General features: G+C 35.9%; 1 protein-coding gene across 6 annotated transcripts in view; it reads left to right on the forward strand.

The window, feature by feature from the left end:
- Nucleotides 1-13014, forward strand: part of CDIN1 (CDAN1 interacting nuclease 1) — a 230859-nt gene that overhangs the window by 44985 nt on the left and 172860 nt on the right. The gene's annotated exons all lie outside the window — the stretch shown is intronic.

Here is a 13014-nt window from a genome sequence, read left to right on the forward strand (position 1 = left end):
GTCTAATTCCTTTTGGGCTGTCCTAACAAAATACCATAGGCTGGATGGCTTAGACAGCAGACATTTATTTTCTCACAGTTCTGGAGAATGGAAGTTCAAGATCAGGGTGCCAGCATGGTCAGGTCCTGGTGAGGACTCTCTTCCTGGCTTGCAGATGGCCACCTTCTCACTGTGTCCTCACTTGGCCTTTCCTTGGTGCATGCTTTCAAAGTGATGTCTCTCTTCCTCTTCTTATAAGGCCACTACAGTAATCCCCTCATAAGGGCCCTATGCTCATGACCTAATCTAACCCGAATTAGCTCCCAAAGGCCCCTTTTTCAAATACATCGTCATTTGTTACAGCAGTCATAGGAAACTGAAGCGTTTTACTATGGTAGGATGTTTAGTAAATTTTTATTTTTAAGTAAAGACTTCAGAAAGTGAAATTAATTCATTTGGTTTTGATAAGCAACTGTTTAAGAAAACTATCTGAAGGTAGATCAGAATCTTTAGTCTTTTCAGCACTGAATATTACTGAGGAAAATGAACAATGTTATTTGGTGCTATTTTAGGTCTAAGGCTTGTATTTTCAACCCTTCTGACAAATACCTTTCTAAAACTAAACTCATTTTAAGAGTAAGGATTACCTCTTATCTTCCTTCAATTTGAAGTTGCTGCACAGAGGTGGAGGACCCTTATAGGTCCTCATGACATACTTTGTCTCTTTTCCTGGGATTACCTAGTTCAAGCCAGAGACCATCTCATAAAAAAACTCTTTCAATACTTGAAGAATTGTGAGGTTGAATGTTTATATTTATTTACATATTTATATTTATATATTTATATAAATATCTTTAAAGGTAAAGATCTGGTGGTTCTTTCATTAAGTATCTGTGTTCAGTCTGTATCAAAAAAATACAGTAATTTGGGGGAGACTGGGATTTCATCAATGAAATAGTTGTGGTGCTAGACCCATGAAGTGATTACTTAACCTCTAGTGGGGGATGTGGTACCTTATAATCAATGGTGAATGAAAGGAGTTAATTATTTTCCTCCCATGTTCTCATACTGTGGTCTGATTACTTTAAATGCCTGGAAGTCTTAATAAACAATTTAATCACTCTAGCTATTGACCTAGAATAGACCTGCTATATTAGGCCCATATAGAAATGTCTGGTGTCAACATGAGAACAAGTCATTATTATAAGGACCACGGCACAGTTTTATGATAAACTATACTTAAAAGTTTTAGGGCTCTAAGCAGAGAGAAACTTAATAAATCTAAATCTTGGAGTTGTAGAACAGATAAAAATCACAGAACTTTCAAGGTGAAAATAGACTCTAAAGTCATGGAATCCATATACAGATGTGAAACTGAGACTTTGAAATATTAAGTGATTTTTTTCCAATTAGAATTTAAACACCTCAAGAATAAAGACAGTTCCTATTGGTGCTCCCTTAACAGTACAACTTTTGATGCTCCCTATTGTTTAAAAAAATAATTGTGGAGTACATAAAGATGTCTGTCAGAAATTTGTAAGAGAAAACTAGTATTCCAGAGGGCTAAAAAATGGTCCTAAGTCAGGGGAAGTGACATGTTACCTGGAAAAATAATCACTTTCCATATTGTGAGGTTATATAAAATTTGCATTTATAGTAAAAAGAACTGTCATTGAGAAGTAAAATTCAAAATTTTGATCTCCCATTCATTGCATCTTTTGGTGGTAAAATGTGGGAACTTGGGGGTTTGGGGACTACTGGGGATATAATTTGTATTCTAGTATATTTTGCTTTTTTATTTGTGTTTATGTTTTAATTTATACACGTTGGTCACAGATACATTATGATTACTGAAATAATTAAAAGTATGTGATATTCTCATCCGTGAAGATGACACAGCTAAGTATTATTTCAGTAAGTCCTGCTTGTAGCACAACTTATTTTTTCCTTGATTTACATGTACCTGGTGTAAAATAACCCTTTACGTAACTTTGGGCAAATCACTTCATCTCTGTGACTTTTACTTTTGTCATTTTTAAAACGAGAGGCTTGGGCTTGGTCTAAAAACTCTATGATATCTCTTGAAATATTCTGTTTACTAAAATAGCTTCATTTAATAGTGATAGCAAGTCATATAGGAGTATCCTGAGTCCAGTTTTACCCTAAAGGGTAGAAGTTCTCCAAATAGAATGAGGAGATTCAAAGAACATTCTAGACTCCAGAAAGAAGATGGTAATTTATGGCGATGTGGTGAGATTAAAGTATAAACTGCTTGGGGGATTGAAGGTGGGAAAGCATTGTGGGAGAGCTAAAAAGAAGGGGCCTAAAGCCAGGTTGAGAAAGGCCTCAAGTGCCTTGCTCATGAGTATGAACTTCATTCTATAGGTAGTTGATGCCTCCTGGGATTTTCAAGCCAAGAGGGTACATCATCCGATGTGTATTTTAGAAGCATTGTTGGTAAATTAGAGGTTGGATTAAAGAGTATAGAGATAGGAGGCAAGGGGAATGAATCAGGAAGCTATTTAGTCATTTAGGGAAGTAGGGACAAATGTGAAAAAAACTTTTGATTGTAGAATCAGCAGGACTTCTTGACTCCTTAGATGTTTCAGGTGTGAGGGAGAGGGAAGAATCAAGAATTACCTTGGGATTTGTAGCCCATCTGTCTTACCTTTATGGAAATAATTGATTTAAGAGCGTTTGGGTATGAAACACAGTTGTGGGAAAGGAGTATGGTGGTAAATTTGATTTTAAGATGCATGCGGCCAAATAGGGGGAATGTCCCATAGGGAGCTATAAAATTGAGAACGTGATTCTGAGTAGGGGTGGAGGCTGGAAACATATATATGTATGTTTGGAAGTTACGGCAGTAGTTGTTGGGAACACAGCAGGGTGTGCTGTCACCCACATGAGCAAGTAGAATGAAGAGAAGAAGAGGGTTGGGGAGACCTCCTCCCTCCCCATCTGCTCCCCCGCCCCAGGAAACCCCAGGGAAGAGGCTAGCAGCCAGTGGGAGAGAGAAAGATAAGTGGTTAGCAGGGGAGAAGGAGAGGTTTTAGAAAATAGTTTCCTGGAATTCATAGGAAAGATTTTTAAGAAAGGGAAGATAGTCAAAGGTACAAAATATTGTGATGAGGTCAGCTAAGGTAAGAAGTATGTCTTTTTCAATTAAGGAGTGAGTACAGAAGTGAGATTGCCATGGGTTGGAGGCCGAATAGGATATACTGAACCAAAGACCTCGTAGACAAAGACATTTGGTAGTGAAGAGAAACGGTGGACAGTAGTTTGAAAGGTGTAGACAGGTTGTGGCTTAAAGACGGAGTGTGCTCGGAAGTAAATGAAGACTAGCCAGAGGAGAGGAAATGATGGAAAATATGCTAGCTAATACTCCATGCAGAGGTGGAAGAAAGTTGAATTTTTACCAACGGGGGAAGAATTATAAATATCTTCCCATACAGGCTATTGTTATCAGACTATCATTATCTGTTAACTTTCTCTTGCTCTCTTACTCTTTCTGGCAATCATAATAAAATTTCTACAAACTTAAGGGTTTCTAATACTGTAGTTTTATCTGACTTATTAAAGAATGAAATCAGAATAAATTATTATAGGAAGAAAGAATTGATAAATATTTCTTACAGGTGTATCTATTATATTGTGTTGAAGTTATTCGGATTGCTTTAGAGAAAAATGACCCGACATCTGGTCTTGGAAGCAAAATTAAGTGTCTTTCACCCAAGCTTCTTATTCTTTATCTGATTTATGTTATGGCTCGTTCTAAAAAGTTAAAACCCAAATTTACTTAGAAAGGAAAGAAGTATAGGTCTTTAAGCCTCTAATTAAATCAGAATGTTTAGAATAGGGTGGGACTTAGAGCAGAAAAAAATCTTAGATCAATTTATCCAGCTCCTTCAATTCTTTCCATTTTTCTTCTCCTACTATTTAATTTTATTACGAAATACAGCACACATAGAACAGAGAATAGTATAATGAACTCTTTGAATCTACCTCTGTTTATATTTGCTTCAGATGCTTTTTACTTTTACAGAAATGAAATATCCTGACACTATCTACAGTTTTTTCGCCTACAGATTTTTATGTTTTAAAAAATTTGTAAAAAATTACAAATTTTAAATTAAAAAATTTTAAAAATAAAAAAAATTATTTTTTTAAAAGAGCTCTTTGATTCCTTTCCCCTTCTCTTTCATCTGAGGTAACCATTGTCATGAGTTTAGTGTTTATCAGCCTCATGTATTTCTTTTACTGTATCCATAAATGTCCATGAACAAAAAAGGTAATTATATTTTGCTGTTCTTATATTTTATATAAATGGTAACAAATGTGTGTATAATTCTGTAGCATGCTTTTTTTGTTTTTTGTTAAGTACTCTATTTTTGAAATGTATCCATGTTGATATCTGGTAGAGTGATATATCACTTTGTTTTTGCTTTTCAAAATTTATTAACTATTTCTGACATTCTTCTTCATGGATTTTAAGATAAATTTATCTTATCCTACCAGAAAACTCTGTTGTGAATTTGGTTCCCCCACTGCTGCTGAAGGGCCTGGTGAGGCAGCTGGACCCAAGGGGGGGTGTACTCCCTGGGTGAGCTTTGACCATGGCACCCGGAGGGAGGATGGTCCCTCTGCACCCCTCCCTCAAATAGACTGTCCTGGAGCTTTAAAAAAAAAAAAATCATAGATTACTGTGTAGGGAATTGACAGTTTAATTAATACTATCTTTTTACCCATGATACTTTCTTTGTAAAAATATCTCTTCATTTAGTCAGGAACTCTCTTATGCTCTTCAGTAATGTTCTATAACTTTCTTCAAAGGTTTACATATTTTTGTTAAATATATATGTATAAAAAAACTATGGTTTTTTATTGTGAATGAGGTCCATTTTTTCTATTCCATTTTCTAATTTAATATTACTGTTTTATAATAATTCTATTTCTTTTTTATTTTAATCTTATATATAGTTACCTTTCTGAGATCTCTTATTAATGTTTAAAACTTTCGTTTATAAATTCTCTTTGTTTATTGATTCTCTTCTCATCTTCAAAGAAGGAGCATTTTGTTTGTTTCTTTCCTTTTTGATTCTCTTATTTCTTGTCCTATTTTGTTTTGTTTGCTGGGATCTTCAGTGTTCCAGAACCTCCTAGAATAAAATCGGTTTCTTTCTTTTTTTCCCCTTATATCCAATTAATGCAATACATTTCCCACAACTGTTGATACACACTACTGTCATTGCTCAATTTTATGTATTTTTGTTATTTTTATTGTGATTTCCTCTTTAATCTATTGGTTAGTTAGTAATGCATTAATTTTTGAAAATAAGGGTTTGGGGGGGGACTAACTTTTTAATCATTAAATTAAAATTTAATTACCTTTTCAGCAGATATAGTCTAGCCAAGTCCTGAACAGAACCTTTGACAGCTTTATAGAGCTGGAGGACAAGGTTTAGAGACCAGGGTCCACCAAAGGTGGGAACTCTTGCAAATGTCCCAAGCTTTGAGGTGGGACCCTAAAGGGCTATACCCTAGGAATTAATGTGGACTGAAAGTAAAAGAGCTCTACATTACTATATTTCACCTTCAAGTTTACTTCACTGGCCTAAAAATTCAATACCTGAAATTGGACTAAGGTGATCCTGGACTCCTAGTGCTCCCAGAATCAAATCAGAATCCTCTCCAGAGAAAGTTAATCATTTTCGTATTCAGATTATTTATAAAGCAGTTTTTCAAGTAGTATAGCACATAATGGGAGATACTCAGTCACATAAGGACACATGACAACATAAATGGGAACCAGTAGAAACTGTAGAAATAGACTTAAAGGGGCTCTGGTTATTGGAACTACTAAACAGAATTTTTATAATCACAGTTTATTCAAGATGTTAAAAAAGAAGATTGAAACTCTTCAGGGAACTTATTTGAAAAAAGAATCAAATAGAAAATCTACAAGTGACAAATAACAGTAATTGAAATTGGATGGATTTAACTCAATGGATGTATTTAATAGCAAGTTAGACGTTACTGAAGAGAGAATTAGTGAACTGGGAGATAAATGAGAAGAAAATATCTAGAGTGTAACAGAGAATAACAAAGAATAACAAAATGCTGTAAAATATGAAGAGAGAATAAGAGATAGAGGATACAGTAAGGAGGGCTAACATACACTTATTTGGAGTCTTGGGTAGGAGAAACAGAGTGTTAAAGCAAGTTTAAAGAAATAATACTTGAGAATATTCAAAATGTTGAAATGTATCCAGTCATATATTTAAGAAGTCCAGCAAACTGTAAGCAGGAGCTTACTAAATACCAGAGTTAAAACTCCTAATAACCAAAGTTAAAAAAAAAATCTTAAAACTGGGTAGAGAAATAAGGCACATTATCATTGAAAAGAGCTGAAATTTGAAATTTGACATCACCAACACATCTGCACTGCTGGAATTATTAAAAGAAAGTTATTCCGGATGGAAGAGTGGAAAAGGAAGGAAGGAAGGGCAATGAAATGTTCATATGTGGATATATCAGAATGAACAGAAACTGTATAAAACAACAGCAATGTCTTGTGAATTTTAAGATATATGTAGAATTAAAACAACGTCAGTAATATTCTATATGTCAGAAGGGGAGAAATATAGATAGTGTTGCAAAGTTTTTGTATTTTCCAGGCAGCAGTTAATCACCAAGGGGCCATGTGTTTATGTAAGATAATCATTAATAGTATAAGAGTATTCAACTTCCAAGTTGCCAGGGGAAAAATAATGAAGAATAAGTACTAAATCAATTTAAAAGAATACAAAAAATGAGAAGAAAGGAATGTACAGTGATTAAGAAAATTAGCATTCAGTAAGATGATAGACTTAAACCTAAATATATTAGAACATACATTAAATGTAATCAATTGTAATCAAATCAGTGTGGTATCTGTGCAGAGATAAACATATAAATCAGTGGAGCAGATTAGAGAGTCCCAAAATAGACCCTTAGATATTTGGTTTCCTCAAAGGCAACAAGATAATTCAGTCGGTAAATGGTGTGTGACCAATTGGATATATGTACAAAAATAACAAAAACAAAACGTGACTCCTATCTCAATGCACAAAATTAACTCAAGGTAGATCATAGGCCCAAATGTAAAAGCTAACATTCTTAAGCTTCTAAAACAAAACATACAGAATTATCTTCGTGACTATGAGTGGCAAAGATATCTTAGGAAAGACACACAAAAAGTACCAATAATAAAATTAAAGAATTGCAACATTGGACTTCATCAAAATTAAAATTTTAGCACTTCAAAAGACAGCAGAAAGAAAATGGAAATACAAGCCATTAACTAGAAGGTGTGACAAGAACGTATAGCGGTGGGAACTCTCCTTTAGTGTTGGTGGGAGTTTAAAATTGTTACAAACACTTTGAAAAAGTGTTTGACAGTATCTACTAAAGCTAGAGATTTGCATGTCAGATGACCCAGAATTCCACTTCTGCATTTATACGCATCAGAAATGTGTACACATATGCACGAGGAAACATGTGCAGGAATGTTCACAGCAGCATTATTCTCACTGCAAAAGACTGGAAACAGTTCAGATGTTCATCAATAGGATAGATAAATGTGGAGTATACTTATACAATAGAATATATTATACAACAATGAAAATGAATTAACCTCACATAAATTAACATGGGTGATTCTCACAGATATATTATTGAGTGAAAGAAGACAGAGGCAGAAGAGCACACACTGTGTGGTTCCATTAAAATAAAGTTTATGAACAGGCAAAGCTAACCTATGGAATTTAGGGGTACATATTTGGGTGGTAAAACTATAAAGGAAAGCAAGAAAGTGATAAAGATCAGATTCACCTGCGAGAGGGAAAGGGTGGTGATCAGATAGAGTGCCTTTTGGGGTCCCAGCAGTGTTCTATTTGGTGACCTAAGTGGTTACATGGTTTTGTCTTAAGCATGATAAAAATAATTTTAAAAGGTTAATGTGTTATGGCAGGAATAAATGTTGATATCTTATGTAATGAAGGCATGTTACAAAAAATGTTTAAAACACAATTTTTGAAATTTTACTTTTGTGTATAGACAGACAGACAGAAAGACACACACACACATCAGACACAGAGTAAAAAACACAGGAACACAGACGGACACCTATGGATTTTACACAGAATATGTACTATTTTATAACTAGGAAACTTCATTAAACATATAATAAAATTAACACTTATGGAGGGTGTTGTCCTCTGTAGAGAAGGTTGATTGGGTTTATACCTGTGTTGTTCAGGGAAGGATTTAAAGTTGCTTTGTATACAGTAAATAGCATTTGAGCGAAAGACACATTTACAGTCACATAGAGACACTTCAGACAATGGTGTGGTTGGTTATTAACAAAATATACCTTAGCTGCAGGAAGAATAATGGAAATTACCCAACAATTTTTTAATCCTTGACTTTTTACTATAGGAAAATTTTTTTATATAGTTAATTAAAGGAAAACTGCATTTTGAGTTTTTTAAAAGCGAATATCGTCTAAGGCCATAGAATTTGATCAAAACTCTTGACCTCCTGTGACTTCAATTTTCTATCAAAAAAGCAAGAATGCCCACCTTTCAGGGTTGTTTGGAGTATAATGTAACATATAAATGCTTAACCTTAAGCAACGGGTATTAGCACACATTAGAAGGGCAGATTAGCATGGGGATTAAGGGCTTGGGTTCTGGAACTGGACCTGGATTTCGATTTCCAGTTCTACCACTTACCTAGTTCTTTAATTGTGTACTTTCCTTAACTTCCCTTTCTCCATTTCCCCATCTTTAAAATAAGGACAATAATAGTACCTACCTCAGAGGATTGCTATGACGGTAAAATAAAGGGCACAGTATAGTGTGTAGCACAAAGTAGGTGTTCATATAACTCTTAGCTCTTGCTGGAGGTAGAGCTGTTTTGGATGTGACTTCAGTTTGTCAGCAAAATTAGTTAAGTGCCTGGGACAGTAACCACTTTTTTTGTATATGTAAAACATGGGTGTAACTTGTAAGAATTTTTTGTGATAGTTGATTACTTCTAAGCTTAATGGTGCCATCTGTATAGTCATGTGTGGGAATATTTGCTACTATTAGGCATATAATGTAGTCTATATCCTCACTATGAAGTTGGAAATTAGAAAGAAATGGGTGTGGGGGGTATGATAGATACATTTTTCTCTATTTCTTCAATTTAGTTTATATATTTTTTTCTTTTTTCTCCCCAGTAATTTCCCAGAATATCAGTAATCTCTCATGACTCTTTCCACTTCACATTGTTATTTTCCTAAAAAAAAAAAAAAAAAAAAAAAAAATTAGTAGTACTGCTGTACCAAGCCTTGGTGTCTTATTGAATTCCATTTTGATTTTAGAGGGGAAAAAAAGGCTCTATGTTTCAAATTTGTATGTATGGGTGTGGGAGGGAGTGAGAGAGGGAAGTGAATTGCTTTTATGGAAAACCTTCCTAGACTAGTGCCCTGAATCACTGGCCACATACAGCCAGTGTTTTATTGTATTCTTTCATGGGTTTAGAGAAGTTGTACCTTGTGAGGTCTGCAAGCCTGATGCTTTGTAAGAGTATCTTGCTTTATCTTCTTAGGTTGGTTTACTGCCTCCCGAATTCTAGAAGCAATATTCATTTTGTTCAGAGGATTTCAAGCCCATTAGAGTGTAGACATTGACACATCATAGATTCTATAGCAAAAGGAGCTTGAAAGTTGAATAAAAACATTTATTTCTTTATGGTCTTTTTCAGAAGTTGGGCACTTGAAAGAGGAAGAACTTAAAGTATAAAGTGTAGTATCTTCTTCCTGAAGGTTCTACTTGCTTTAAGTCTTCACCTGGGAACATCAAGACTTCCCCCTTGTAAGAATGTTGCGTTGCAGCTAAGTCTGTGCTAAGTTCTGCTCTTAGTCTTTGCTGAACCCATTCAACTCCCTGATGTTCATTTTCTCTAATATCCTTCAGGTTATTGAGTATCTTAGCTGGATGGGTGTGGACACACGTTGAGTTAAATACTATATGGGGCACTGGTTTGTTGCCTGTTTATGTACCTGGCATTTGAAGTTTTGAATGCAATATAAAATGAGGGTAATCAGTACCCCATCAATGTTTAAAATCTGTATGGAAAAGGCATTCACACATAGCAATTTATGATCTCTAGTCAGTCTCTGATGTCAGTTTAGTGACACAGTGACAGACAGAGGAACAATTTTAAGGAAGCCAAATACAGTAGCTGCCAGCTAGGAAGAGAATTAGAAAGTATAAAAATGGACAGCCCCTTCCAAGTATTGCATCCTGTACAGGTGCCGTCGTGATAGGGCACCCTGTCTCTGAGCCCTCCCTCGATTGTGTCTCCTACTTCCTAGGCACATAGGAAATAGAAACCTTTCTCTCCTCCCTCCCTCCCTCCGCCCTTCCCTCACTCCCTCCCCCACTTCCTTTCCCCCCTCTCTTCCTTCCTTCCTTCCTTTAAAAAAAAAGGACATGTGTTATTACTCAAAAGAAGTATGGAAGGTAGTCACTTCAATTCATGGTCTTGAGCAGCTCAACAGTGTCCTCAAGGACCCAAGCTCCTTCCGTCTCCTGTCACAGGTCCTCAGTGTGTTGGCTTTGTCCTCATGCTTGTTTCCCCATTGCTGCAACATGACTACTGCTGCTCCGTAAAGCCATTTGTCACACGACTCAGACAAGGTTTTACATAGCTAGTGTAGGAGTCTACTCACATGCTCTTCTTTTCTCAGATACCTGCAGGGTGAGGAGCTTAATATGGGAGGGTAGCATGGGAAAAAAACACAAAACGATCTTTGAAGAGACTTTGGGCATTTGTGCAAAGTAAGTGACTGTATTTTTGAATATATAAATGGAAAACACATGTATGCTAAGTGACAAGTATATGCTCCAAAGTCTTGAAATATGTGAGGATTCAGGGTATGATTTACTTCACTAAGTCCCTAAAAAATATGTGAGCTCTTGACAATGTTCTAATTTTTGCTTTTACGCACGTATATGTTGAAAGTTTCCTCTAAATCAGTTCCTGTCCACTTTAATGTTTTTATTTTGGAGGCATATTTTCCCATACCCATGACCTCAGGACATTGTGGACGCTCAGTGAAACCTGCTGATGGACTGACTGTGATGTTTAAGATAAGCCTTTTAGTTACGCAGAATCTTCTCCTCTCTTCCTCTCTAGCCAGGAACCATATTCTTTGTGAACCTAAGGAATGTTGAATTTAAACCGTAACTTCTGTGGCTCTTGCCAGTCAAATCAAACAGTAGGGGAAACTGCAGTGGAGGGCAGGCAGAGGTGGTGAGTTCTTTGAAGCTAGGCCCTCGAGGTCATGGTTTCTCCACTCACCAGTCTTGCCTTGGGATCCCTTCTCAGAATCCACACACTGGAAGAGAGTAACAAATAATACACACTGGGGTCAGTGTCTTAGCTGCACTAAAACTACTCTCCGGTTCTTTATGTCGTGAGGCTTGTTCACAACGCTCTTTTGTGAGCTTAGCACACACAGGAAGAGAGCATTGACTGACTAACTACCTAGCAAAGATCAGTTAGTTCTCTACAGCTTTGTCTGGTCAGCCAAACCCAAAGCCTTTTGGACCCAAGTCTGTCTTTCTATTTTACTATGGTAAGTCATTTTCTCTTTTTAGCTCTAGCCAGGTTTTGCCCCCAGTGTAAGCTGGAATTTTCTCTCTAACCCACTTGGCCGCTGAGAAAACGTGTTGCTCCATAGGCTATGTCCATGGTTTTAGCTGAATTGAATTCTAAGCTGTTTAAGACAGTTTCCTGATGGAAGGCGTTATCTTGTCCTCAGTTTTTACAGTGCTCTCAACTCTTGACCAACTTCTCGCTTTGAACTGTTTATTCGTGGGCTTATTCCTTCTGCTGTCTGTTAGTCTTCCCTTTCTGAGCGTCTACCATTCTACTCTTGTTTTATTCAGTTTAGTTTCCTCCTCATTAGTCATTGGTCCCTGACTTGCCCATTACATGCACATTTATTTCCATCATATTGTTTGAGACCAAGAGACTGACATTTTGCCTTCCATTAATTGGTTAACATAAATATATTTTGCTGTGCAATGAGGAGGGCTGTATTTATTGTACATAAATATATAACATAGTGACTCATTCAGTAGTTTATAAAGATTTGTGTTTAACTTTGCCATTTTTTTTCAGGAGTTGGTTGTCAGCAACCCTACTAGAGTATGTGATTTGCATGTGAAGCTCAGGGAAGCCAGGCATAATAGGAAGATTTTATACATAGAACTGGCTTTTTCAAAGGTGCCTTCCATTTTTAGAGACATTGAAAAAGTTATAATGGATTTATAATTTTATTCAATCATTTCTCAGTACTTTTGAGTTATTAAAACAGTCCTTTAGTAATCATTGGTTTTCCTTGATAAACATTTATGGTGTTTTTTTAAACATATTCTTTTGTAATCTAATAAGAGTGGAAAGGGGTTAGAAGCCAAATCTGTAATGATATGCAAGAGATGACAGTACTGACAGTGAGTAAAGAAATATGGTGTCATTGCTTTTATTTCATACTCTCCAAATTACCTGTGATGAGCTTAAGCAGTCTCATTCATGAATAGAAAAATTTTAATTATTCACAGTGCTTTGGTGTACTATAAAAGCAGAATTATTAACACTGTAATTTGCTCGGATAGCATTTGGTAGGAAAATATATCAGAAATAATTAATTGTTTTCAAGATATGATAAGGCAGCTGTATCTACAGGGGGCAATCAGAAAGAATAGTAGTGGGCTATTGATTGCTTTTTAGAGAAAAAAATTCTGTTCCATTTCTAAATGTTAACAATCGTAAGAGGAAAATTCCCACTTGGGATGAATGTTTTCCAGGTTGCTTCATTGCCAGGTGTTTGACATTGCATGGAGTCTTAGATGAATAAGGCTTACGGCAGTCTTAGGGAATGCTGTCCTCAAGGGCCTCAGCTTTCTGCTATGAAAGCTTCTATTTTCAAAGTAGGCC

Source organism: Tursiops truncatus, chromosome 2 (genome assembly GCF_011762595.2).
Source record: "Tursiops truncatus isolate mTurTru1 chromosome 2, mTurTru1.mat.Y, whole genome shotgun sequence".
Classification (NCBI taxonomy): Eukaryota; Metazoa; Chordata; class Mammalia; order Artiodactyla; family Delphinidae; genus Tursiops; species Tursiops truncatus.